The 22,601-nt window shown below is 49.2% G+C and overlaps 1 pseudogene; it reads left to right on the top strand.

Moving 5' to 3' along the window:
• LOC141074059 (uncharacterized) overlaps positions 1-19,901 on the top strand; it is a 76,452-nt pseudogene extending 56,551 nt beyond the window's left edge.
• The last annotated feature ends 2,700 nt before the right edge of the window (positions 19,902-22,601 follow it).

The raw sequence follows: 22,601 nt of genomic DNA, 5'->3' as shown, positions 1-22,601 counted from the left end.
TGTGCCTGTGTAGTTACGTCACGGTGGTGACGTGGGAGGAACGGGTCCGTGTGTGTGTTCCTCCACAATTGGTGGCAGCGGTGGGATCAGAGTAATAGTGTGCGTTGGACCCCTACTCTCAGACACTAGAGACTACCAGCGGTAACTTTCACTGCTGGGGTCTTAAGGTCAGCCCAGCACTAGACGGTCAGAGTGCCAATATAATAAGTTGTGTGCGAGGCCAGGGTTGCAGCTGTGTCAGTAACCAGTGGTGCCCAAGATGGCATAAGGCACCAGGAGTAAGGCAAAGGGAGAGGCCAATGCTATGGTCTATGAGGAGGTGGTGTGGACAATACCAATGAAGGCGAGGGGGAGCTCAGCCAGGGCTCCCCAAGGAGCCAGACCCCCGTGCTCAGTCCCACAGTGGACTGCCCACCACCTGCCCGCCCCAGCCTGTCCAGATCAGAGGCCCTGTTCCAAGCGGCTATGGCACAGCTCGAGGCTGGTAACGCCGCCGCCCATGACAGACTCCTGGTGGCGGCGGAGAAAGCAGCAGAGCATGAGCATGCCGAACTTGTGCTGCAGGCGGCAGAACGCCGTGAAGCTGCGGAGCGCCGGCACCGACTGGAGATGGCTCAGCACGGGCTCCCGCTGGACGCACCAGCCCCACCGGGGACCAAGGCTTCCAAGGTCCGGGCGGAGGACTTCCCCCTGCTTGAAAAGGATGGAGACCTGGATTCCTTTCTGCTGGCCTTTGAGAGAACCTGCCTCCAACACCATCTGGCCCTGGATCAGTGGGCAAGGTACCTGACCCCCCGTTTGAGGGGTAAGTCCCTGGAAGTTTTGGGGGACTTACCTGCCGGGGAGGAGCAGGACTACAACAGCATCAAGCAGGCCCTGATCCAGCACTACAACCTCACCCCGGAGTCGTACCGCAGGAAGTTCCAGAGCCTGCAGCGGGGCTCCAAGGACACCTGGACCGACCACATGCGGGCCCTGCTGAGAGCTGCGGAGCACTGGACCTCGGGTCTAGAGCTCACCACCCGCCAGGAGGTCCAGGAACTGTTTGTCACGGAGCAGTTCTTGTGGAACTGCCCAGAGGACCTCCAGCAGTTCCTCCGTGACCGGAAACCAAAGGGGGCTTCTGCTACAGCTGCCCTGGCAGACGAGTATGCCAACAACAGGGCCCCTGAGCCGAAGAAGCCTGCCAGCAGCACCTGGAGAGGGGGTAAGCCCAGTCCTGCCCCTGTCCCCCCAGCCCCCAGAGTGCAAGGGATGTACCCCCCTGCTGCCCTCTCCAGGCCAGGAGCAGAACCCAGACGTTGTCATCATTGCAACCAGCCGGGACACTTTAAGGCTGCGTGTCCCCAGCGCCATAAGGCCCCATCCCTGTCTCAGAAACCGTCCACTGTTTTGTGTGTGGGAGGGGGTGGTGGGAGGTCCCTGGACAATTACCAACCCGTCACCATCGGCCGCTCAGCGGTCATGGGACTGCGGGACACAGGCGCTGAACGAACCCTGGTACGTCCTGAGGTGGTGTCCCCTCAAGACTTGGTGCCTGGGAAAACCCTTTCCATCTCCGGAATTGGAGGTGTTGAACCGGCGCTGCCCGTCGCCAAGGTGTTTTTGAACTGGGGCGCCGGGAGGGGAATGCGAGAGGTGGGAGTAACGCCAAATATTCCTGCCAATGTGTTGCTTGGGACCGATTTGGGGCGGCTAGTGTCTCAGTATGTGGCCACTGAACCCCCAAGTCCGGCTCCCCAAGAATGTCATGTCTCTACTGTGAATGCTAATGTTAATGTGTTGAATGTGCCTCCAACAGTGGAGGAGGGGGTGAAACCTGATGGTAAGCCATGCACTGACACTACACACACAGGGCTCACAGTGAGGACAGGTGAGAAGACTGCAGGGTGGAGCTCAGAGGTGGAGGGAGGGGCTGCTATGGGCAGTATAGGGCCCCTAAGTGAATCCAGCCTGCTGAGTCTAGGTCCTCTGCAGAAGGAGGAACAGGCCATGGGGGGAGGGGGCGTCCCGGGAGAGGAGCCACCAGGTAAGACCCCAGGGCAGGAGTTCCCCACATCCGGGATGTCAGGAGGCCAGGGAAGTCTGCCTGACCCGGCGACTTAGTCGGGGGTCGAGGGGAAGCAGGCGCTACCTGTGGTCTCAGCGGTCGTGGCCGCTGTTACCAGGAGTAGGAGCGCCGGAGCCCAAGGAGCCTCGAGGAGGTCCAATGGTTCCCCTCTCTCTGACCAAGTGGCTGCCGAGTCAGACAGCGGCCAGGAGACAGATCCCGGGGAGCTGACAGAGGAGGTGGCAGTTTCGTCAATTCTTGCCACATCGAGTCAGGGATTTCAGGCAGCGTTGGAAGCTGACGCTAGCCTGAAAGCTCTCAAGGAGCAGGCGGCACAGCCTCCCCTGGAGTCCGACCGCGAGCAAGTGGTCTGGGACCAGGGACGGCTGTACCGGGTAACGGTCCAGCAGGGTTCACCAGAGACGTGGCCCAGGGACCGACAGTTAGTGGTACCCTATCCGTTCAGGGCAGAATTGTTGCGGATCGCACACGAGATTCCCATGGCCGGACACCTAGGGATCGCTAAAACCAGGGCCAGGCTAGCTCAGCATTTCTACTGGCCAGGAATGAGGACCGAGGTGATTGCCTACTGCCGTTCGTGTGACACCTGTCAGAGGGTGGGGAAGGCGGAGCGGTGCCCCAAAGCCCCACTGGTAACTCTGCCCATCATCGAAGAGCCTTTCTCGAGGGTGGCTGTGGTAACTCTGCCCATCATTGAAGAGCCTTTCTCGAGGGTGGCTGTGGATCTCATTGGACCTCTGTCCACTCCCAGCCGCTCTGGGAAATGCTTCATACTAACGGTAGTGGACTATGCCACCCGGTACCCGGAGGCGGTAGCTTTGTCGTCCATTCGGGCCAACAAAGTGGCCACTGCCTTACTGGAGATTTTCTCCAGAGTGGGGTTTCCCCAGGAAATGCTCACCGACCGAGGGACCCAGTTCATGTCGCAGCTGATGGAATCTCTCTGTAAGCAGGTACAAGTGCAACATCTGGTAGCCAGCCCGTACCACCCACAGACCAATGGCCTGTGTGAGCGGTTCAATGGCACCTTAAAGCAGATGCTGAGGATGTTGGTCGACTCCCACGGGAGAGACTGGGAGCAGTATCTCCCACACCTGCTGTTTGCCTACCGAGAGGTCCCACAGGCCTCAACAGGGTTCTCCCCCTTTGAGCTCCTGTACGGGCGACGTGTACGGGGGCCCCTTGCTCTGGTGAAGGAAGCATGGGAAGGGGATTTGGCTACCCCTGGAGTGTCGGTCATTGAGTATGTCGTGCGCTTCCGGGACAGAATTATGGCCTTGACACGGCTGGTGAATGACAATATGGCCCAAGCCCAGGCTGACCAGAAGCGGTGGTATGACCAGAATGCTTGTGAGCGGACCTATGAGGTGGGTCAAAAGGTGTGGGTACTGGTCCCCGTACCCCAAAACAAGCTTCAGGCGGCCTGGGAGGGTCCATACCTCGTGCACCAGCGGCTCAACGCTGTCACCTATCTGGTCACCCTGGACCACGCCCGTGGAAGGAGGAAGGCCTTCCACATGAACATGATGAAGGACCATCATGAGCGGGAGGCTTGTGCCCACCCAGTGTGCAACCTTCCCGATGAAGGAGAGGTAGAAACCCTCCTGGATCTGCTCACCCAAGCCAAGGCGGGTGGATCCATCGAGGATGTGGGCGTTGGCCACCAGCTCTCGGAGGACCAACATTCCCAGCTGAGGGTCACCCTACACCCCTTTCGGGAGCTGTTCAGCAGCCTGCCCGGAAGGACTGAGACAGCCGTCCATGACGTGGACACCGGCAACCACCCCCCGATCCGGCGTTCAGCATATCGGGTCTCTCTTGAGGTGCAGCAGCACATGCGCCAAGAGATAGACGAGATGCTGAGGCTGGGGGTGATCCAAGTGTCCAACAGTGCGTGGGCTTCGCCTGTAGTCCTCGTCCCTAAAAAGGACCGAACTACGCGGTTCTGCGTGGACTACCGGGGGCTCAACACTGTGACGGTCACCGATGCGTACCCAATGCCACGTATCGATGACCTGCTCGATCGGCTGGCCGGGGCCAAGTACCTGACCATCATGGATCTGAGCAGGGAAAATTGGCAGATTCCCCTGACCCCGGGGGCACGGGAACACTCTGCCTTTATCACCCCATTCGGACTGTACGAGTCCACGGTGATGCCATTCGGCATGAATGCCCGCTGCCACTTTTCAGAGGATGGTCAACACACTGCTCAAGGGACTGGAAGGATATGCGACCGCGTACCTAGACGACATCGCTATCTTCAGTCACACCTGGGAAGATCACCTAGAGCACCTGGTGCAGGTGCTCGGGCGGATCCACCGAGCAGGCTTGACCGTTAAGCCCAAAAAGTGCCAGCTAGGTATGAGTGAGGTCCACTACCTGGGGCACCAGGTAGGTGGGGGAGCTCTGAAGCCAGAGCCCGGGAAGGTGGATGCCATCGCATACTGGCCCACCCCCAGGACCAAGAAGCAGGTGATGTCCTTCTTGAGGACTGCCGGGTACTATAGGAGGTTTGTTCCACACTATAGTGCCCTGGCCAAGCCCCTGACGGACCTCACAAAGAAGAGGCTGCCCATCGCAGTCGACTGGACAGTCGCCTGCGAGACAGCTTTCCAGGCGCTCAAGACCGCCCTTTCTAGTTCTCCTGTACTATAGGCAGCCGACTTCACGTGGCCGTTCGTAGTGCAGACCGACGCCAGTGACTTCGGCCTCGGTGCTGTGCTCAGCCAGGTCGACACTACGGGCCATGAACACCCCGTTCTGTACCTGAGCCGGAAGCTCCTGCCGAGGGAAGTGGCCTATTCCATGATGGAGAAGGAATGTCTGGCAATTGTGTGGGCCCTGCAGCGTCTGCAGCCATACTTGTACGGACGCCAATTCACCGTGGAAACAGACCACAACCCCCTCAGCTGGTTACACACGGTCTCTGGGATGAATGGGAGGTGTGATGAAGGAGCGGCCGCCATCTTAGATGTGGGGCCACATATCTGGGCTTGGCATCCATTTTGGTCTAAGTTCAGAAATTACAGGCAGCTAAAGGCTTCTATACCCCCAGGCGCTGTGTACTTAGTGAATACAAGCAGGATTTAGTGTTCCAATGCTAAATAGCCAGGGCATTGGTGTGATAATGAGGATAGGCCCAAAACAGAGCTTCAAAGCCCAGGTACGGAGCCGTGCCAGCAGGGGGCCAGATAAAGCCTGAGGGCTTCAATTAGAATGTGCGTGCTAGCAGACACAGGAATATGCATCCTTTGTGTGTCCCAGACACTGTGGCTCCATCCTATGAACACAAATTATGAACTCATCTTTCAAGTTATGGACACATGAAAATATCCGAGTGACCCTGAGGGAATCGTGCATCTGGCAGTGTGACTCCCGAGTCGATGAGAGCACTGATTCCTGAGATATAGAGATTGGCCCTCTACAGTGACCCAATAGGGCCATGTTTGCACTCCACACGACCGGCAAAGCAAACCGCATTCACTGGTACCTCTCATGTTCTGATTCGATCATGCTGTAGAAAGTTATCCCCTTTCTTAGATATTGGAAATAAGTTCTGCAAAGAGCTAAAGGGTGGAGATTATTAGCCCACCCTCTGACACAGGGGGAGGAACCCAGCGTGTTTAAGGGCTGGCAGCCCCTGGCATTCAGTCTTTCACAAAGAAGATCCAGACGATAATGATCTAAGAAGGACCTGGGGACAGACCTGCCGAGGGGAGCAGCGGCCCATGCTTTGGGGGTCTGTCCAGCAACTAAGATTCTTGTACCTGTGGACTGCAGAGCTCCCCGGCAACCGCATGCACCCTACAATACAATCTGGTAAATTGACCTCCAGCTTAATATCTCTAAGCCTTGTACCCTATTGTTATATCTTTTCTCTGACTGCAAATTTACTGTATATTTCTGTAATTATCTAGTGCGCCCTAAAGGCAATTAAACTATAAACTTAATCTTGTGCTGATGCTTTTACTCTGATCCCGAATCTTAGAACCCCAAGCGGGTACCAGGACCTCCTCCCCTGCGACCATTTGCTCAAGGTGCAGTTCCCTTACTGACCTGAGAGACAAAGGGGGGCGCCGGAGAGCTGTGCCTGTGTAGTTACGTCACGGTGGTGACGTGGGAGGAACGGGTCCGTGTGTGTGTTCCTCCACAGAGATCTTGGCACCAAGATCTCAGGAGATGAGATCTCAGCGTCAAGATGTCCATCTGCGCATGCGCTGCCCCCTGGCAGCCATTTTCCCAGAGTCTACAGCAAAACGCAAAATAAACCATGGAAGTGCGGGGGCTTCGGGCTTTCACAAAATATTGATGGAGCCCCCCGCACCACCAAACACCCGCAGCATCGCAAATCCGAACACCCCTTTCTCACAGTCTGTGATCTGCAGCATTGCCCCACTCCTGCCTCTGCCAGCAGCGACCCTGAGACCCCGTTTCACCGCAGCCACCACCCCCAGTAAGCAGTAAGACTCATGGCTTGTAAGAAGCACCACCATTTTATTACAAAAAGGGTTTTTTTTTCTTTTTTTTACTATTTTTCTCCTCAAAATTTGGGGTGCTTCTTATAATATGGTGCGTCTTATAAACCTCAAAATACGGTATGTTGGCTTTGCTCGAGCCCTGGCTTCATGAATCTCTCCACGTCATAAATGACATTGTTTTCAATTCTAAGTACTTTAGATTACTGCACAATCTCTCCTGCAATGGGGAACACTAATATTTTCTCTACTCTTCTGGTCAGGACTCATAGTAGCTCCAATGGTCCACTATAAATGTGTGGAAGTCCTTTTGAATTTTGAATTCTTCCTTCATACATACTTTGTTGTCAGGGATGTAACTTTTTTTTATTTTGTCTGAGGGGCAGTTCAGGGGCCCAGGTTCCTCATCTCCTGTTTTCCCATTGCTCTTGTGACATTATAGTCGTCCCAAAACTTTACCTTCCGTGGATCCCATTGTTTCCTTGACTAGACAGTTGGAGGCTCTGTCCATCCAGGTTACAGAGCTAAAAGGGGGCGGTTCAGCAACAGGCTTGTCAGCTTCTGCGGTGCAATCAGAGGCATCAAACAGGTCATCTGAACCAAAATTGGCCCTTCCAGAGCAGTTTGCAGGAGATCGCAGTAAGTTTGTTTCTTTCCGTGAATCATGCAAACTGTATTTCCGTCAGTATCCTCTCTCTTCAGGGGTGAGGCTCAGCGTGTGAGTATAGTGGTCTCATTTGCATGGGCTTTTTCTCTACCCTTCGATTCCCCTGATTTTGAATAGGTGGACTTTTTTTTTTTCTGCACTCGGCCTTATCTATGATGATCCAGATAAACTGGCTTTGGCCGAGTTCAAGATTCATTCTCTTGTTCAGGGGAATCCGCCGGCCGAAGATTACTGTGCTGAAATTCGCCGCTGGTCCATGGATACTCAGTGGAATGACCCTGCTCTTATGATTCAGTTTTTGCAGGGAGTGTCTGAGAGGATCAAGCTGGCTTTGGTGATGTATGAGACTCCCACCTCTCTGGAGGTAGCCATGGCACTTGTAGTCCGTATTGACCGCCATTTTCATCAAAGGTCTCAGGAGACAAAATCGGTATGGGAGGGGGTAGCAACATCAATAGCAACCCCGGAGACCTCTGTAGAACCAATGCAGATCGCTGGGGCGTCGCATGAGGATAAAACACCCTTTATCCCTAAAAAAGGAGGGGTCTGTTTTTTCTTCAGCAAAAAGGGACATTATATTATCGCTTATCCCATGGCACCGAAAAATGGTGCGCCGGTGGAAAAGTGGTAGGCTCAGGGGGTTTGGAGGATTCCAGACTGAGTCTCCCTGCAAGGGTAATAATCGGGGGTCAGGAGGTTTTTATTGAAGTTTTCTTGGATAGCGGTTCTGCGGCGAATATTATTGACTAATATTTTGCCCGCACATCCGGGTTAAGAGATAACAAGCTTTCTAGTCCTTTACAGATTGTTGCCATTGATGCGTCTCCACTCTCTCAAGGGGTTTTTAAGGAGTGTGTATTGGATTTGGAACTCCGCATCGGGGTCCCCCATTCGAAGCCTTTAACATGCCTTGTGCTAAAAAAACTACCTGCACAGGTAGTTTTGGTGTTTCCTTGGTTGTCGGTTCACAATCCAGTAATTGACTGGAAGACATAGGACATAGTCCAGTGGAGTGCATTCTGCAGAGAACTGTCTAGACACGTGTATTTCAGCTATGATTCCTAGTATCCCTGAACCTTTACTGGAGTATTCTGATGTGTTCTCTGAAAAGGGGTGTCAGGAGCTGCTGCCGCCGCATCGGTCCTATGACTGCACTACAAGGTTGAAACCAGTGGCTAAACTTCCTAAGTGCAGAATGTATAATCTGTCCGGTCCGGAGACACAAGCCATTAAGGAGTTTATTACTGAAAGTTTGATCAAGGGTCACATTAGGCCATCGTCGGCTTCAGCCGGTTTCTTCTTTGTCAAGAAGAAAGATGCTGGATTACATCCGTGTCTGGACTTTAGGGAGGTTAACCAGATCACGGTCCATAATCCGTATCCTATGCCGCTGATTCCGGATCTGTTTAATCAGGTGTCGGGTGCCTAATGGTTTACTAAACTTGACCTCGGGGTGGGGGTGCACAACCTCAAAAGAGTTTGTCAGGGGGATGAGTGGAAAACAGTTTTTAATACTCCTGAGGGTCACTTCGAAAATTTCATAATGCCTTTTGGTTTAACCAAAGCGCCGGCAGTTTACCAGCATTTTATAAATGATGTATTCGCTCACCTCTTAGGTAAATTTGTGATTATTTGTTTGGATGACATACTCGTTTATTTGCTTGACCGTGATTCACACATGGAGCAAGTTAAACAAGTGTTGCAGTTGCTCAGGAAGAACAAGCTATACGCCAAGCTTGAAAAGTGTGTTTTCACCGTACAAGAATTACCATTTCTAGGATACGTCATTTCCGCCTCAGGGTTTATGATGGATCTCTCTAAGTTGCAGGCTGTGTAAAATTGGGACCGTCCCGATAACTTCAAAGCATTACAGCAGTTTTGGGTTTTTCGAATTATTACAGGAAGTTTATCAAAAACTTTTCCGTGGTTGCTAAACCTTTAACCATCATGACTAAAAAGGTACAGACTTTTTATTAACTGGTATGAGAATGCTGTGCACGCTTTTGATTGTTGGAAAATAAGGTTCACTTCGGAGCCCATCCTTGTTCAGCTGGATGTGTCCCTTCCCTTTACTGTGGAAGTGGCCGGTAATTATTGGATTTCACGATTTATAAAAACATCATTAAAATCTAGGACCAATTCTAAAGTAAACTTTGTATCGTGGGACCTAAATCTGGTTCTGACAGCCATAACGGACGCTCCTTTTGAACCCATGGAATCGGCATCCATGAAGGTTCTTTTGCTTAAAACAGGTCTGCTGGTAGCATTAACATCAGCCAGAATTGTCAGTGATATTCAGGCTCTTTCTATAGCCCCACCATTCACCCAAATCCTAGATGATAGGGTTATCTTTAAGCCCGATCCAGCCTAAATTTACAAAGTAGTGTCGCGATTCCATGCTACAAGAAGTTGACCTCCCTTCTTTTATTCTAATCCAAAGAACTAGAAGGATAAAAAAATGCATACTTTGGATGATAGGAGATGTGTAACTGGATTCCTGTCCACTTTGAAACACTGGAGAAAGGATAGGTCTTGGTTCGTATCCCTCCAGAGTTTTAGGAAAGGGTGTAGAGCCTCAAAACCCACAATTGCTAGGTGGGTCACAGAGGCCATTTCTCTAGCCTACTTAGCAAGTGGCAAGATGGCCCCGTAACGTCTCAAGGATCATTCTGCTCGCATTCTACTCGAGCCGTGGCATCCTCCTGAGTAGAGTTGAGTGAAACGGGTCGGTCAAATTCATAAGTCACCGACTTTCGCTGAAGTCGAGTTTCATGAAACGAAACCCGACCATAGCGTGAGGTCGGCCACGAGGTCGGTGACCAAAGCGCCAAAGTCGCGTTTCAAAAGATGCTTCCAGCGCCCTTTTTCAGCCAATGATGGAGGACGCACACTGTGGGCAATGCGATGACATGGGCATCGGTCAGCCACCATCTTTGAGAAGGGCATGCAAGTGATTGGCTGGCTTTGTGTGGCATCACAGGGGCTATAAAAGGGCGTGAACGCCGACCGCCATCTTACTTATGCTGATCTTAGCATAGGGAGAGCTGCTGCTGATGATGATTCTGTAGGGAGAGCATTAGGCAGGGAAGAAGAACTAAAAAACTGCTTCTGCTGTTAGCGATTTCCACTTACAACACAACACTTTGTGTGCAGTGACAGGGGAGGCTCTATTTTTGTGCATCAGCTCTGTTGGTTATTAGGCTGCCTTATAAGGCTCCCTGATAGCTGCATTGCTGTTTGCACACTGCTGTGCAAACTGCTTTTTTAAAAGCAAAAATACTTTTCTTCCTCTTTTCTGCACAGTTACCAAGCGTTCATTTTTCCACCTTTTGTGTGTGCACTGTGCAGCAGTCCTGCTTATTAGGCTGCCTGCGTCCATGCTTGGACTGAGAGCATCATTGTCAGCGTCCTCAAATCTCTAGTGAGATCCAAAATCTCACTAATCCTATAGACACCCTCCACCTTGTCATACACCATCCAATTTCAGCCTGTTACATTGAGGTGTAATCTCTCCTGGGCCAGAGACAATAGTTCTGCGTCCTCAAATCTATAGTGAGATTCAAATTCTCACCAATCCTATAGACACCCTCCACCTTGTCATACACCATCCAATTTCAGCCTGTTACATTGAGGTGTAATCTCTACTGGGCCAGAGACAATAGTTCTGCGTCCTCAAATCTATAGTGAGATTCAAATTCTCACCAATCCTATAGACACCCTACACCTTGTCATACAGCATCCAATTTCAGTCTGTTACTTTGAGGTGTAATCAATCTCTCCTGGGCCAGAGACAATAGTTCTGCGTCCTCAAATCTATAGTGAGATACAAATTCTCACCAATCCTATAGACACCCTCCACCTTGTCATACACCATCCAATTTAAGCTTGTTATATTGAGGTGTAATCTCTACTGGGCCTGAGACAATAGTTCAGCGTCCTCAAATCTCTAGTGAGATTCAAAGTCTCACTAATAGTAGATACAACTTCTACCTTGTTTTACCGTACCATATAGCTGGTGGTATTTTGGGTACATTTTCACAAAAATGAGCAAGTATGGTGTAAGACGTCATGGAAGTGGGCGGGGGTTGCCAGCTGGTCCCGATGGTGGTGGTGGTGTTGCATCTGTTGGTAGTGGCAAAAGCACAATAGCACCTAAGGCAGGAGGTGTTGAGCCTGCATCATCATCTGGCTCCACAAGGCCTCGAAGGCTCTCTTTTCTGGGAGTAGGTAAACCACTTTTAAAGTCGGAGCTTCAGGAACAAGTTTTGGCTTACATTGCTGACACAGCCTCCAGCTCTCTCGCCTCCTCTTCTGAAGTTTCAAAAAATAAAAGCACTGAGTCGTCATTGGAGGCTCCTGGTCAGGAACAACACCTTTCCTTGTGTCCTTCACCCCTACCAAAAGTGAAGGATGCGGCAGGCCACACTACCGATTACTCCATGGAGATCTTTTCACATAGTACCATGCCTGTGGTAGCAAGTCAAATCGTGAATTCCCCAGTCCAAGATGAATCTGACATGGAGTGCACTGATGCACAGCCACTGCTAGATTTTTCTGCTGGTACATTCACTCAGAGCACTACATTGTCCTCGTAGTGTACTGAGGCAGAATCAGACCCTGATGAAACTCAGGTTCCCCTTCCCACATACTGTACCACCTTACACGGTGACACAGAGGAAGTTGCACATGAAATTGAAGAGGAGGTGATGGATGACCCAGTTGTTGACCCAGATTGGCATCCAATGGGGGAAGAGGGTGCCACTGCCAATAGCTCAGAAGAGGAGGAGGAGGATCCGCAGCAGGCAACGACATCGCAACAGCTGTTATCTGGCAGGACCGTAGCAGTCCAAAAATGTGTTACAAAAACCAAAAGAGTTGCAGGACAGCTTGGCCACACGGTCAAATTAGCACAGCGTGCAAGGTCTCAAAATGTCTTCCATAGTAGGAAGAGTGCAGTGTGGCACTTTTTTGAACAAAATCCTAATGATCAGGCAAAGGTTATCTGTAAGAAGTGCACAAAGACCTTTAGCCGAGGGAAAAATCTGAGAAATTTGAATACCAGTTGCATGCTTAGACACTTAACCACCATGCACTTGCAAGCGTGGACGGACTACCAAACCTCACATACCACATGTGCAACTACTCCGAATGAAGGTAGTCAGCAACGCTACATTGCTTCCCCCATTGTAAGCCCACCGGTTAGCACACCACCAGCAGCAAATGTCGAGGTGTCGTCTCAAGGGCAAAGCAGTCATGGAATCACAATGTTATTGCTACGAAAGACTGAATCTAGGCCATCAGCAACACCACCATCACCATCACCAACCCTCTCTGTCCGCCATGTCCACCTCTAGTTCCACCATATGCAGCTCTCAAGTCCAGCTCACCCTACCAGAGACTCTGAGTAGGACAAGAAAGTACTCATCCTCTCATCCGCGTACACTGGCTTTGAACGCCCACATTGCCAAACTAATCTCGTTAGGGATGATGCCCTACCGGTTGGTTGAGAGCAAAGCTTTCCGCGAGCTCATGGCCTATGCAGTACCACACTATGACCTACCCAGTCGGCACTTCTTTTCGCGAAAAGCCATCCCAGCCCTCCACGTGTATGTGAAAGACCGGATTGTCCATGCACTCAAGCAATCAGTGAGTGGAAAGGTGCACCTCACAACAGATACATGGTCCAGTAGGCATGGCCAGGGCCGTTACATATCCATCACTGCGCACTGGGTTAATGTGGTGGATGCAGGCTCCACAGGGGACAGCGGTGGTGGGACGGTGCTGCCTGGCCCACGGTATAGGAAACAGTTGGCTGTAGGCGTTCGATCCTCCTCCTCCTCCTCCAGAAGCGAAAGCTGGTCCACAGAGCACAGTCGCACGAGCACGCCATCCGCAGCTGCCAGTGTTGCACATGAGGTGGCCCACTATCGAACAGCTAGTGGTAAGCGTCAGCAGGCTGTGTTGAAGATGATGTGTTTGGGCGACAACAGACACACTGCAGAGGTACTGGCCGACTACTTGCAGCGACAAACTGAGTCATGGCTGGGCAGTCTACATCTTGAGGCAGGCAAGGTAGTTAGTGATAACGGCCGGAATGTTGTGGCAGCCATAGCCCCTTCAAAACTCAGACACATACCTTGCCTGGCTCACACCTTGAACCTGGTGGTGCAGTGCTTCCTCAATAATTATCCGGAGTTAACACCCCTGCTCCATAAGGTGCGAAGACTGTGCTCGCACATCCGCCGGTCACCCGTACACTCCAGTCGTATGCAGAAGCTGCAGCGATTGCTCCACCTTCCCAAGCACCGCCTAATTATCGATGTTGCAACAAGGTGGAACTCCACCCTGCACATGGTTCAGAGGCTGTGCGAACAGAGGCAGGCTGTAATTCATTTGTGGGAGCATACACGGGCAGGCAGTTTGCAGGCAGACATGGAGTTGTCTGGTGTGCAGTGGTCAAAGCTGAAAGACCTCTGTAAAGTCCTTCAGTGTTTTGAGGAATGCACACAGCTGGTAAGCGGAAACGACGCCATCATAAGCATGAGCATCCCACTTATGTGTCTGCTCATGCAAACTTTGACGCACATTAAGGTGCAGGCGTCTGCAGCCGAGGAGGAAGAGGAGGAGCGAAGCCTTGATGACAGTCAGACATTTTCTGGTCAGGGAAGTCTCGTGGACGAGGTGGAGGAAGAGGAGGATGATGGGGATGATTATTTTGGGGAGGATGCTTCTCAGGGGGCAAGAAAAACTGTTGGCGTGGCAAGGTCAGGTACAGGGTTTGTGCGTGACTGGAGGGATGTGGATTTGCCAGAAAGTGCTCCTCCACCCAGCACTCGCAGTGCATCATTGACACCTGGAACATTGGCCCACATGTCTGATTATGCCTTGCAGATCCTAAAAAGGGACCCCCGCATTGCCAAAATGATGAACGATGACGACTACTGATTGGCCAGCATCCTGGATCCACGCTATAAAGGCAAATTACAAAACATCATGCCACAGGAGAACCTAGAGCTAATATTGGCTAGCAAACAAGCAACTCTGGTAAACCGTTTGAGGCATTCCCAGCACACAGCGGCAGTGATGTTTTTCCAACAAGCCGTAGGGGGCAACATGGAAGAGGTGTTTGTGGTGCATACATCCGAAGTGGCATTGGACACAGGAGTTTCATGACTATGTTGTGGACTGATTTTTCAAGTACTGCTCACACGATTGGTAATACTGCATCGAGTGAAAGTGACAGGAGACAGCAGTTGTCATCTATGGTTACAAACTACTTCTCCTCCCATATCGATGTTCCCCCTCACCGGTCTTACCCCTTTGACTATTGGGCCAGTAAACTTGACACCTGTCCTGAATTGGCGCAATATGCCTTACAGGCGCTCGCTTGCCCTGCTGCTAGTGTGTTATCTGAATGAGTCTTCAGTGCTGCTGGATCAATCCTGACAGAAAAAAGGACCCATCTGTCAACCCAAAATGTTGATGATCTAACCTTCATTAAAATGAACCATGCATGGGTTTCAAAGGATTTTGTCCCACCCTCCCCTGCTGACACGTAGGTTGACAGAAAAATGGCTTGCTTTTGTCCTCCACTTCCGCAGACTTCTACAATTACTCCATTTGCAGCTGCTGAATGTCCAACATCAACATATGCCAATTTTTCCACCTCCTTAACTGGGCTGCCTCCCCCCACAGGGCCGGGGTCACCACCTGGCGCACGCACCCGTGCGAGTGCCATTGCCCTGGACAGGTGGGTGGGCACACTCTTTGGCACTAACACAAGGTCCCACATAGTAGAATCAAGTGTCTCTGACGGTGGGGGGATGTCATCGCCAATGAGTGGGCCCCCCCTACTTGCTCAGGATCACAGCACTTGCAAAGTTGAAATACCTCTCCCTGCTCCACCGCCGTGACGTCTTCCACGTTTCCTGACAGTGAAATTCTGGTCAGAGAGCGCGATGACATCACGTCTGTACGCCTTCTGCCTAAACATGAATTGTGGCATGTGTTAAGGGGGTTTCACACATAGCAAGATCGCTAGCGATATCGCTCGAGCGTCACCGATATTGTGACGCAACAGCGATATCGCTAGCGATCTCGTTAAGTGTGAAAGGTAGCGGCGACCGGACCCCCCGCTGCCTATCGCTGATCGAGCTAGAATGAGCAGGTCCATTTTTCCATCGTTGGCGTCCCGCTGGCCAGCACTCATCACTGTGTTTGAAGCTTAAAAACGACGAGCGACGTCGTTAGCGATGCAGAGCTCAGCGATACAGGTCTGAATCGGTTACAATTAAGTTGTGTGAAAGGTACTCAACGACCAACGTGGTCGTTATGCAGATCGCTGATCTGTCTTGCATCGTTGATGAGATTGGACTGTTTGAAAGCTATCTAGCGATCATGTAACGATGCACCAGCGATCTTTGCCAGGTCGGATCGCTATCGTTATCGCTGGTGCGTCGCTATGTGTGAATGGGCCTTTAAAGGAGCCCATTGACACTCTTTGGCCCTGGGCCCATGAAAATCTGGAGCCAGCACTACCCCCCACAACTTTAGCCAAATAACCCCCAGTTTTCAATGCCTAACTATTATTATAAAGTAAATTAAGGTTGACAAGCTTAAGGAATAAGAATTGATGTTTTTGGCATTAAAATGGGCACTGTAGGTGTGTTTCCTGTCCTCCACTCACTGCCGACTTTTCTTCCCCATTGACTTGCATTGGGTTTCGTGTTTCAGTCGGCCTTCGACTTTTCACGATAATCGGCCGATTTCGTTTGACCCGACTTTTGAGAAAGTCAGGTTTCATGAAACCCGACTCGACCCGATAAAAGGCAAAGTCGCTCATCTATACTCCTGAGCAGAGAGGTCATACGACTCGTTAGACGACATCTGTAGGGCAGCAACCTGGTCCTATCCTTCTACCTTCTATATGCACTTTAGATAGGATATGGGTGATTCCTCCAACCTCACCATTGGGCAGGGGTGCTCCAGGTGGCAGTCCCACCTTAGATTATTATATTTCTCTGTGAATCTTTCATTGTGCTGTCATGGGTGATTGATAAAGTCTTAGTTACTTACCAGTAACGTGATTTTTCGGAACCCATGAAAGCACCCTTATATTCCCTGCCATTACATGTGGGTGAGCACTGCTTTCGCTAGCGTTGTGTTTCCACACCTTTAGTTTATTAGTTGGTAACATAGTTATTAAGGTTGAAGGAATACTTTAAGTCCATCTAGTTCAACCCATATCGTAACCTAATATGCCCTAACATGTTGATCCAGAGGAAGGCAAAGAAAAACCCATGTGGCAAACAGTAAGCTTCATTTTGGGGAAGAAAATTCCTTTTCGACTCCACATATGGCAATCAGACTAGTTCCCTGGACCAGCGCAATATCAAGAAAACTAATGTATATAAACTGTAACATTATACTTTTCGAGAAAGGCATCCAGTCCCCTCTTAAATTTTAGTAGGGAATCACTCATTACAACACCATACGGCAGAGAGTTCCATAGTCTCACTCCTCTTACAGTAAAGAATCCGCGTCTGTGATTATGCTTAAACCTTCTTTCCCTCAGATGTAGAGGATGCCCCTTTCTCCCCGTCTCAGGTCTATGAGTAAAAAGGTCATTAGAAAGGTCTTTGTACTGCCCCCTCATATATTTATACATTGTAATAAGGTCACCCGTTAGCCTTCGTTTTTCCAAACTATATAACCCCAAGTGTAATAACCAGTCTTGGTTTTGTAGACCCCCCAGTGCTCTAATAACCTTGGACGCTCTTCTCTGCACCCGCTCCAGTTCAGCTATGTCTTTCTTATACACCGGAGACCAGAACTGTACACAGTATTCCAAGTGTGGCCGCACTAGCAACTTATATAGAGGTAAAATTATGTTCTCCTCATTAGCATCTATGCCTCTTTTACTTGATCCCATGGTGTTAGTTGTTTTATGATATTTTTAATAATAACCATTGGAGGTCTTCTCATGCTGTGTAATCCAACTTATGCGAGGGAGAGGTGCCACCTCTTTAGCCTGTAGGTTTCATATGCATGGTGGGCAGATCCCCTCTCTCATGGTGCTGTCATGGGTTTAGAAAAATCCTGTTACCCGTAAGTAACTAATTCTTTTGAGTCCCCACTCATGGAACAAGGACCTGAGTGGGGACTTATTTTTTTTTTGCGAGATGAGTACCAGATTTTATTGGTGTTATTTTCACCTACATAAGATTGTTTAGTGGCTGTTTATTCCAATATTTGGGAGGCAGAATGAGCAAACATTTGAACACCAGGCTCCACTGGTTCATCCTATGAGGTTTTCTATTAGACTGTGAACTGTCATTGTCCTGGTGAATAATTGAATCGTTTTACATAACTTGCCATTTTTACTGACAGTTTAAGTAGAAATGTTGGTAAAATGTGAAATTGAAGAATTTTTTATTCCTAAATAATTGGTTTTATTCTTGGCAGATGACTGTAACAGGAGATCAGAGGGACAGCTGACATCTTCAATTTTAAAATCAGACTATCTTGAGATCCCACAGGATACAATTGAAATTAATGCCATTACTCCAGATATATCATCATCTCTTCGCAGCAACGATCTGTCATCTGATCCTTTGAAACAGGTCCTGTCTTCTGCTTCATTACTGACTACTAAGGAACATCAATGTCACAAGCTTAGCATTAAAAAACTAATTGCTCCAAAAGCAAAGAAGCCATTTTCACGTTCAGAATATGGAAATAGTTTTCCCCTCAAAAAGTCTTCTCTTAAACATCAAAAAACTCACACAAAGGAGAATAGATTTTCTTGTTCCAAGTGTGGGAAATGTTTTAATCAGAAAGCGCATCTTGATAGCCACCAGAGAACTCATACAGGGGAGAAGCCTTTTTCATGTTTAGAATGTGGGAAATGTTTTTACCGGAAATCAGATTTGGTCAGGCACTGGGGAACTCACACAGGGGAGAAGCCTTTTTCATGTTCAGAATGTGGGAAATGTTTTAACCTGAAAACGCATCTTGATAGGCACCAGAGAATCCACACAGGGGAGAAGCCTTTTTCATGTTCAGAATGTGGAAAATGTTTTAATCAGAAAGCGCATCTTGATAGGCACCAGAGAACCCACACAGGGGAGAAGCCTTTTTCATGTTCAGAATGTGGAAAATGTTTTAATCAGAAAGAGCTTCTTGGTAGACACCAGAGAACTCACACACGGGAGAAGTCTTTTTCGTGTTCAGAATGTGGGAAATGTTTTAACCGGAAAATGCAACTTGTTAGCCACCAGAGAACCCACACAGGGGAGAAGCCTTTTTCATATTAAGAATGTGGGAAATGTTTTTATCAGAAAGCGCATCTTGATAACCACCAGAGTACTCATACAGGGGAGAAGCTTTATTCATGTTCAGAATGTGGGAAATGTTTTTATCAGAAAGCGCATCTTGATAACCACCAGAAAATTCACACGGGGGAAAAGCCATTTCCATGTTCAGAATGTGGGAAATGTTTTAACCAGAAAGCAGAACTTGTTGCACATGAGAGAATTCACACAGCAATGAAGCCATATTCATGTTCAGAATGTGGGAAACATTTTATCCAGAAATAAGTTGTTGTACACCAGAGAACTCACACAGGGGAGAAGTCTTTTTCCTGTTCAGAATATGGGAAATGTTTTACTCAGAATTCACATCTTGTTGCACATGAGAATTTACACAGCAATGAAGCCATATTCATGTTCAGAATGTGGGAAATGTTTTAGAGATAAATCATATTTTGTTACTTACCAGAGAATTCACACAGGGGAGAAGCCATATTCATGTTCAGAATGTGGGAAATGTTTTTATTAGAACGCGCATCTTGATAACCAACAGAAAATTCACACGGGGGGAGAAGCCATTTCCATGTTCAGAATGTGGGAAATGTTTTAACCAGAAAGCAGAACTTGTTAGGCACCAAAGAATCCACACGGGGAGAAGCCTTTTTCCTCTTCAGAATGTGGAAAATGCTTTTTGAAGAAATCCTTTCTTCTTAGTCACCAGAGCAGTCACACAGGGTAGCAGCCTTTTTTTATTGAATGGCTCATCTTCCCGCCCCAGAGCCATTACTGCCTCACCTCAACATAGAAAAAGAAGCAGTCTTATCCCTCATGACACCTGACAGCTCAAGCCTGTAAGTCCTGCACCATCTTCTCCTCTCTTACTGTCGGCCTTAAAAGAAAAAAGCTCAACTAATCTCCCTGTACTCTCACCGAAAACCACACACTGAGCAGTGCTTGCTTCACAGTGAAATGTACCGCCCCCCGCCCTAGCCACAGTAGATTCTGATATTGAGAAGGCCATAATTGACTTGCAACATCATATTGTGTATTTCCCTACTACTCAAGACATTGAACAATATATACAGAGGCTGGAGACCACATACAAAATGAAAATACGTTTCCTCACTTCTAGAATAGTCACAGCTTACTGACAAGATACAGAGATTACAGGATGATGTCATACAAGTTTTGAGCCATCAAAATGCTCATAAACAATCACTGGATCTTCACAAAATAAACAGTCTGTTTAATATGGTTGACTACCAAGAACCAGGGCTGTAGAGTCTGAGTCGGTGCTCATTTTGGTGGAGTCGGAGTAGGTATAGAATGGACCGACTCCGACTCCTAAAATATATAATAAATTGGGTACAGTAGTTCAATGCAGAATGTGCTGAATATTTTTTCATAGGAATTTGGAAAAGTTATGAAATGTCCTATAAATGGCTGTTCTATTCCTGATCTAAGGCTACATTCACACACAGCGTTTTGGCTGCGTTTTTTGAGGATTCATTTGTCAGCTGCAAAAGCAGATCAGCTTTTTAAAAAACTGCATCACCTGAAAGGTTTTTGAGCTCATAGATAATGTTTTCAATAGAGCAGATTTCTAATCTGCTTTTGCTATCTATCCATCCATTTATCCATATCTGTCTATCCATATCTCATCTGTACCAAAATGAATGAAGGCTGGGTAGCACACAGACTAACACTCCTTTTTTTAGCACTAGTCAGGTACACCTCATAGCTGCCCAAAAGGATGCCCAGGACAGGCATTGCTCGCTCGTCTTCAGTAACACATCAACATCAATTGATAGTTGGAATAAATAGACAGCATTCACCACATCTGCAAGCTTTATTTTCAAGTGTAGGGGTGTGCACTATGAGGTTCTGCAGCAGCTGAGGTGTGCAGTATGAGGTTCTGCGGAACAGTATGAGGTTCTGCCCCCCCTAGGTTTGATCCTGGCTACGCCCATGGTGTGAATGTAGCCTGAGGATCTAGCTTTGTCTTAGCTGAGATACGTCAGTGCTGCACTCCAGCACCAGTGAAGCTCCTCCTCTACAGACAAGGGTGCAAAGTAAACACTCAGAAAGAAGGAAGGCCTGCACTCATCTCAGAAGAATTGCTAGAGTACAGAGGATAACAAGATTAAGGTAATTACTTCTTAAAGCATATTTCACCCTAGCATGCGTATTGGGGGTGTGATAAAACACTCCGGGATCGCCTTTGCTGGGGTCAAAGGCCACGTGGGTTTAGCATGAAACTCAGGTGCACAGCCGGGATCCAGACATAACTGACACTGGGTCAGGTTTATTTAAGGTGAAAGCCAAAACATACAGGGAATAAAACATAAAACAAATCCTTGCATGTCCGGCACTAACTATACAGGGTCTGAAATAACTACCAACTGGAGGGCTTCTCCCGTCCAGCCCAACCACAGTTACCGTGAGCACTGCTTTCACTCACAAGTGTCTCTCACACAGACATGCTCTCTGTGTTCCCCAAGCTGAGCGACTAACACACCACCTGGCGTCCTTTTATATCCGCCTCCCATTACTCATTAGTCATTGGGTGAGATACTGACCACACTAGGCCACATAGGAAAGGTATCTGGGCGAGATATACCTGCCCTCATCCATGATTCCCCCATGATTCTCACATATCCCCCCTCTGCTCAGACCACTCCGGTCGAGCAATGACACCTGCCACACAGTGCACTCAGGAAAGGGCATCTGCATTCCCCATCTGTACCCCTGGGCGGTGCTCCACCGTAAAATTGTAGGCCTGCAGGGCAAGGAACCACCGGGTCACTCGGCTATTCCATTTCTTGTGCAAGTGCATCCACTTGAGAGGGGCATGGTCAGTGATCAGCCTGAGCTTTCTGCCCACCAGATAATATTTGAGGGACTCTATAGGCCACTTAATGGCTAGGCACTCTTTTTCCACTACCGCTTACTTTTGCTCATGTTTATTCAGCTTCCTGCTGAGATAGAGGACCGGTTGTTCCACTCCGTCCCTCCCTTGTGACAGTACGACCCGAATACCGGTCTCAGAGGCATCAGTTTGTACCACAAACTCGCTGCGGAAATCCGGAGTCACCAGTACGGGTTGAGAGCAGAGTGCCCGTTTTAGGCTATGGAAGGCTTCTTCAGCCGCTAATTTCCATTTAACCATGATGGAATCTTTCCCTTTCGTAAGATCCGTCAGGGTAGTAGCGATGGCTGCAAAATTGGGGATGAACCGGCGATAATAGCCGGCGATCCCCAGAAAGGCTTGCACCTGCTTTTTGTTAACTGGTTGCGGCCAATCCTGAACCGCTTCAATTTTATCGACCTGGGGTTTAACAATACCCCTACCAATTACGTAACCCAAATACCGGGCTTCTTCTAGCCTGATGTGACATTTCTTGGAGTTCGCGGTTAGACCTGCCTCCCACAGGTCCTCAATCACAGCTTGCACTTTCCGGAGGTAAGTCTCCCAGTCAAGCTGTAAATGACAATGTCATCCAAATAGGCAGAAGCGTACTGCCTATGTGGCCTCAGGACTCGATCCATCAGTCTCTGGAATGTTGCCGGCGCTCCGTGCAGTCCAAACGGCATATACACATACTGAAATAAACCTTCCGGTGTAGCAAATGCCGTCGTCTCTCTGGCAGCTTCCGCCAGAGGGATCTGCCAATATCCCTTTGTTAGATCTAGGGTCGTAATATACCGGGCTTTCCCTAACCGATCTATTAACTCGTCAACCCGGGGCATAGGGTAGGCATCAAATTTTGAGACCGCATTCAGTTTCCTGAAGTCATTGCAGAACCGGATGGTGCTGTCCGGTTTAGGAATTAACACAATCGGGCTGGACCAAGCACTGTGCGACTCCTCAATGACCCCTAACTCTAACATTACCTTGACTTCTCGGGAGACGGCTTCACGGCACGCTTCCAGGATTCTGTAGGGTTTCACATGGACGGTGACCCCAGGTTCCGTTATGCCCGGGTTTTTCAGAGAAAAACCTTTGGTTGTGAAGTAGAAACTGCCTGACCTCAGTCTTTTGCCACTCCAAGAGAGTCTCTGCAATCAGTACCTCCGGT

The sequence above is a fragment of the Dendrobates tinctorius genome, unplaced genomic scaffold (assembly GCF_039654945.1).
Source record: "Dendrobates tinctorius isolate UK_male_01 unplaced genomic scaffold, ASM3965494v1 ptg000322l, whole genome shotgun sequence".
Lineage (NCBI taxonomy): Eukaryota > Metazoa > Chordata > Amphibia > Anura > Dendrobatidae > Dendrobates > Dendrobates tinctorius.
Note: the sequence above shows the minus strand (reverse complement) of the source record. Positions and strands in the feature narration are given on the sequence as shown.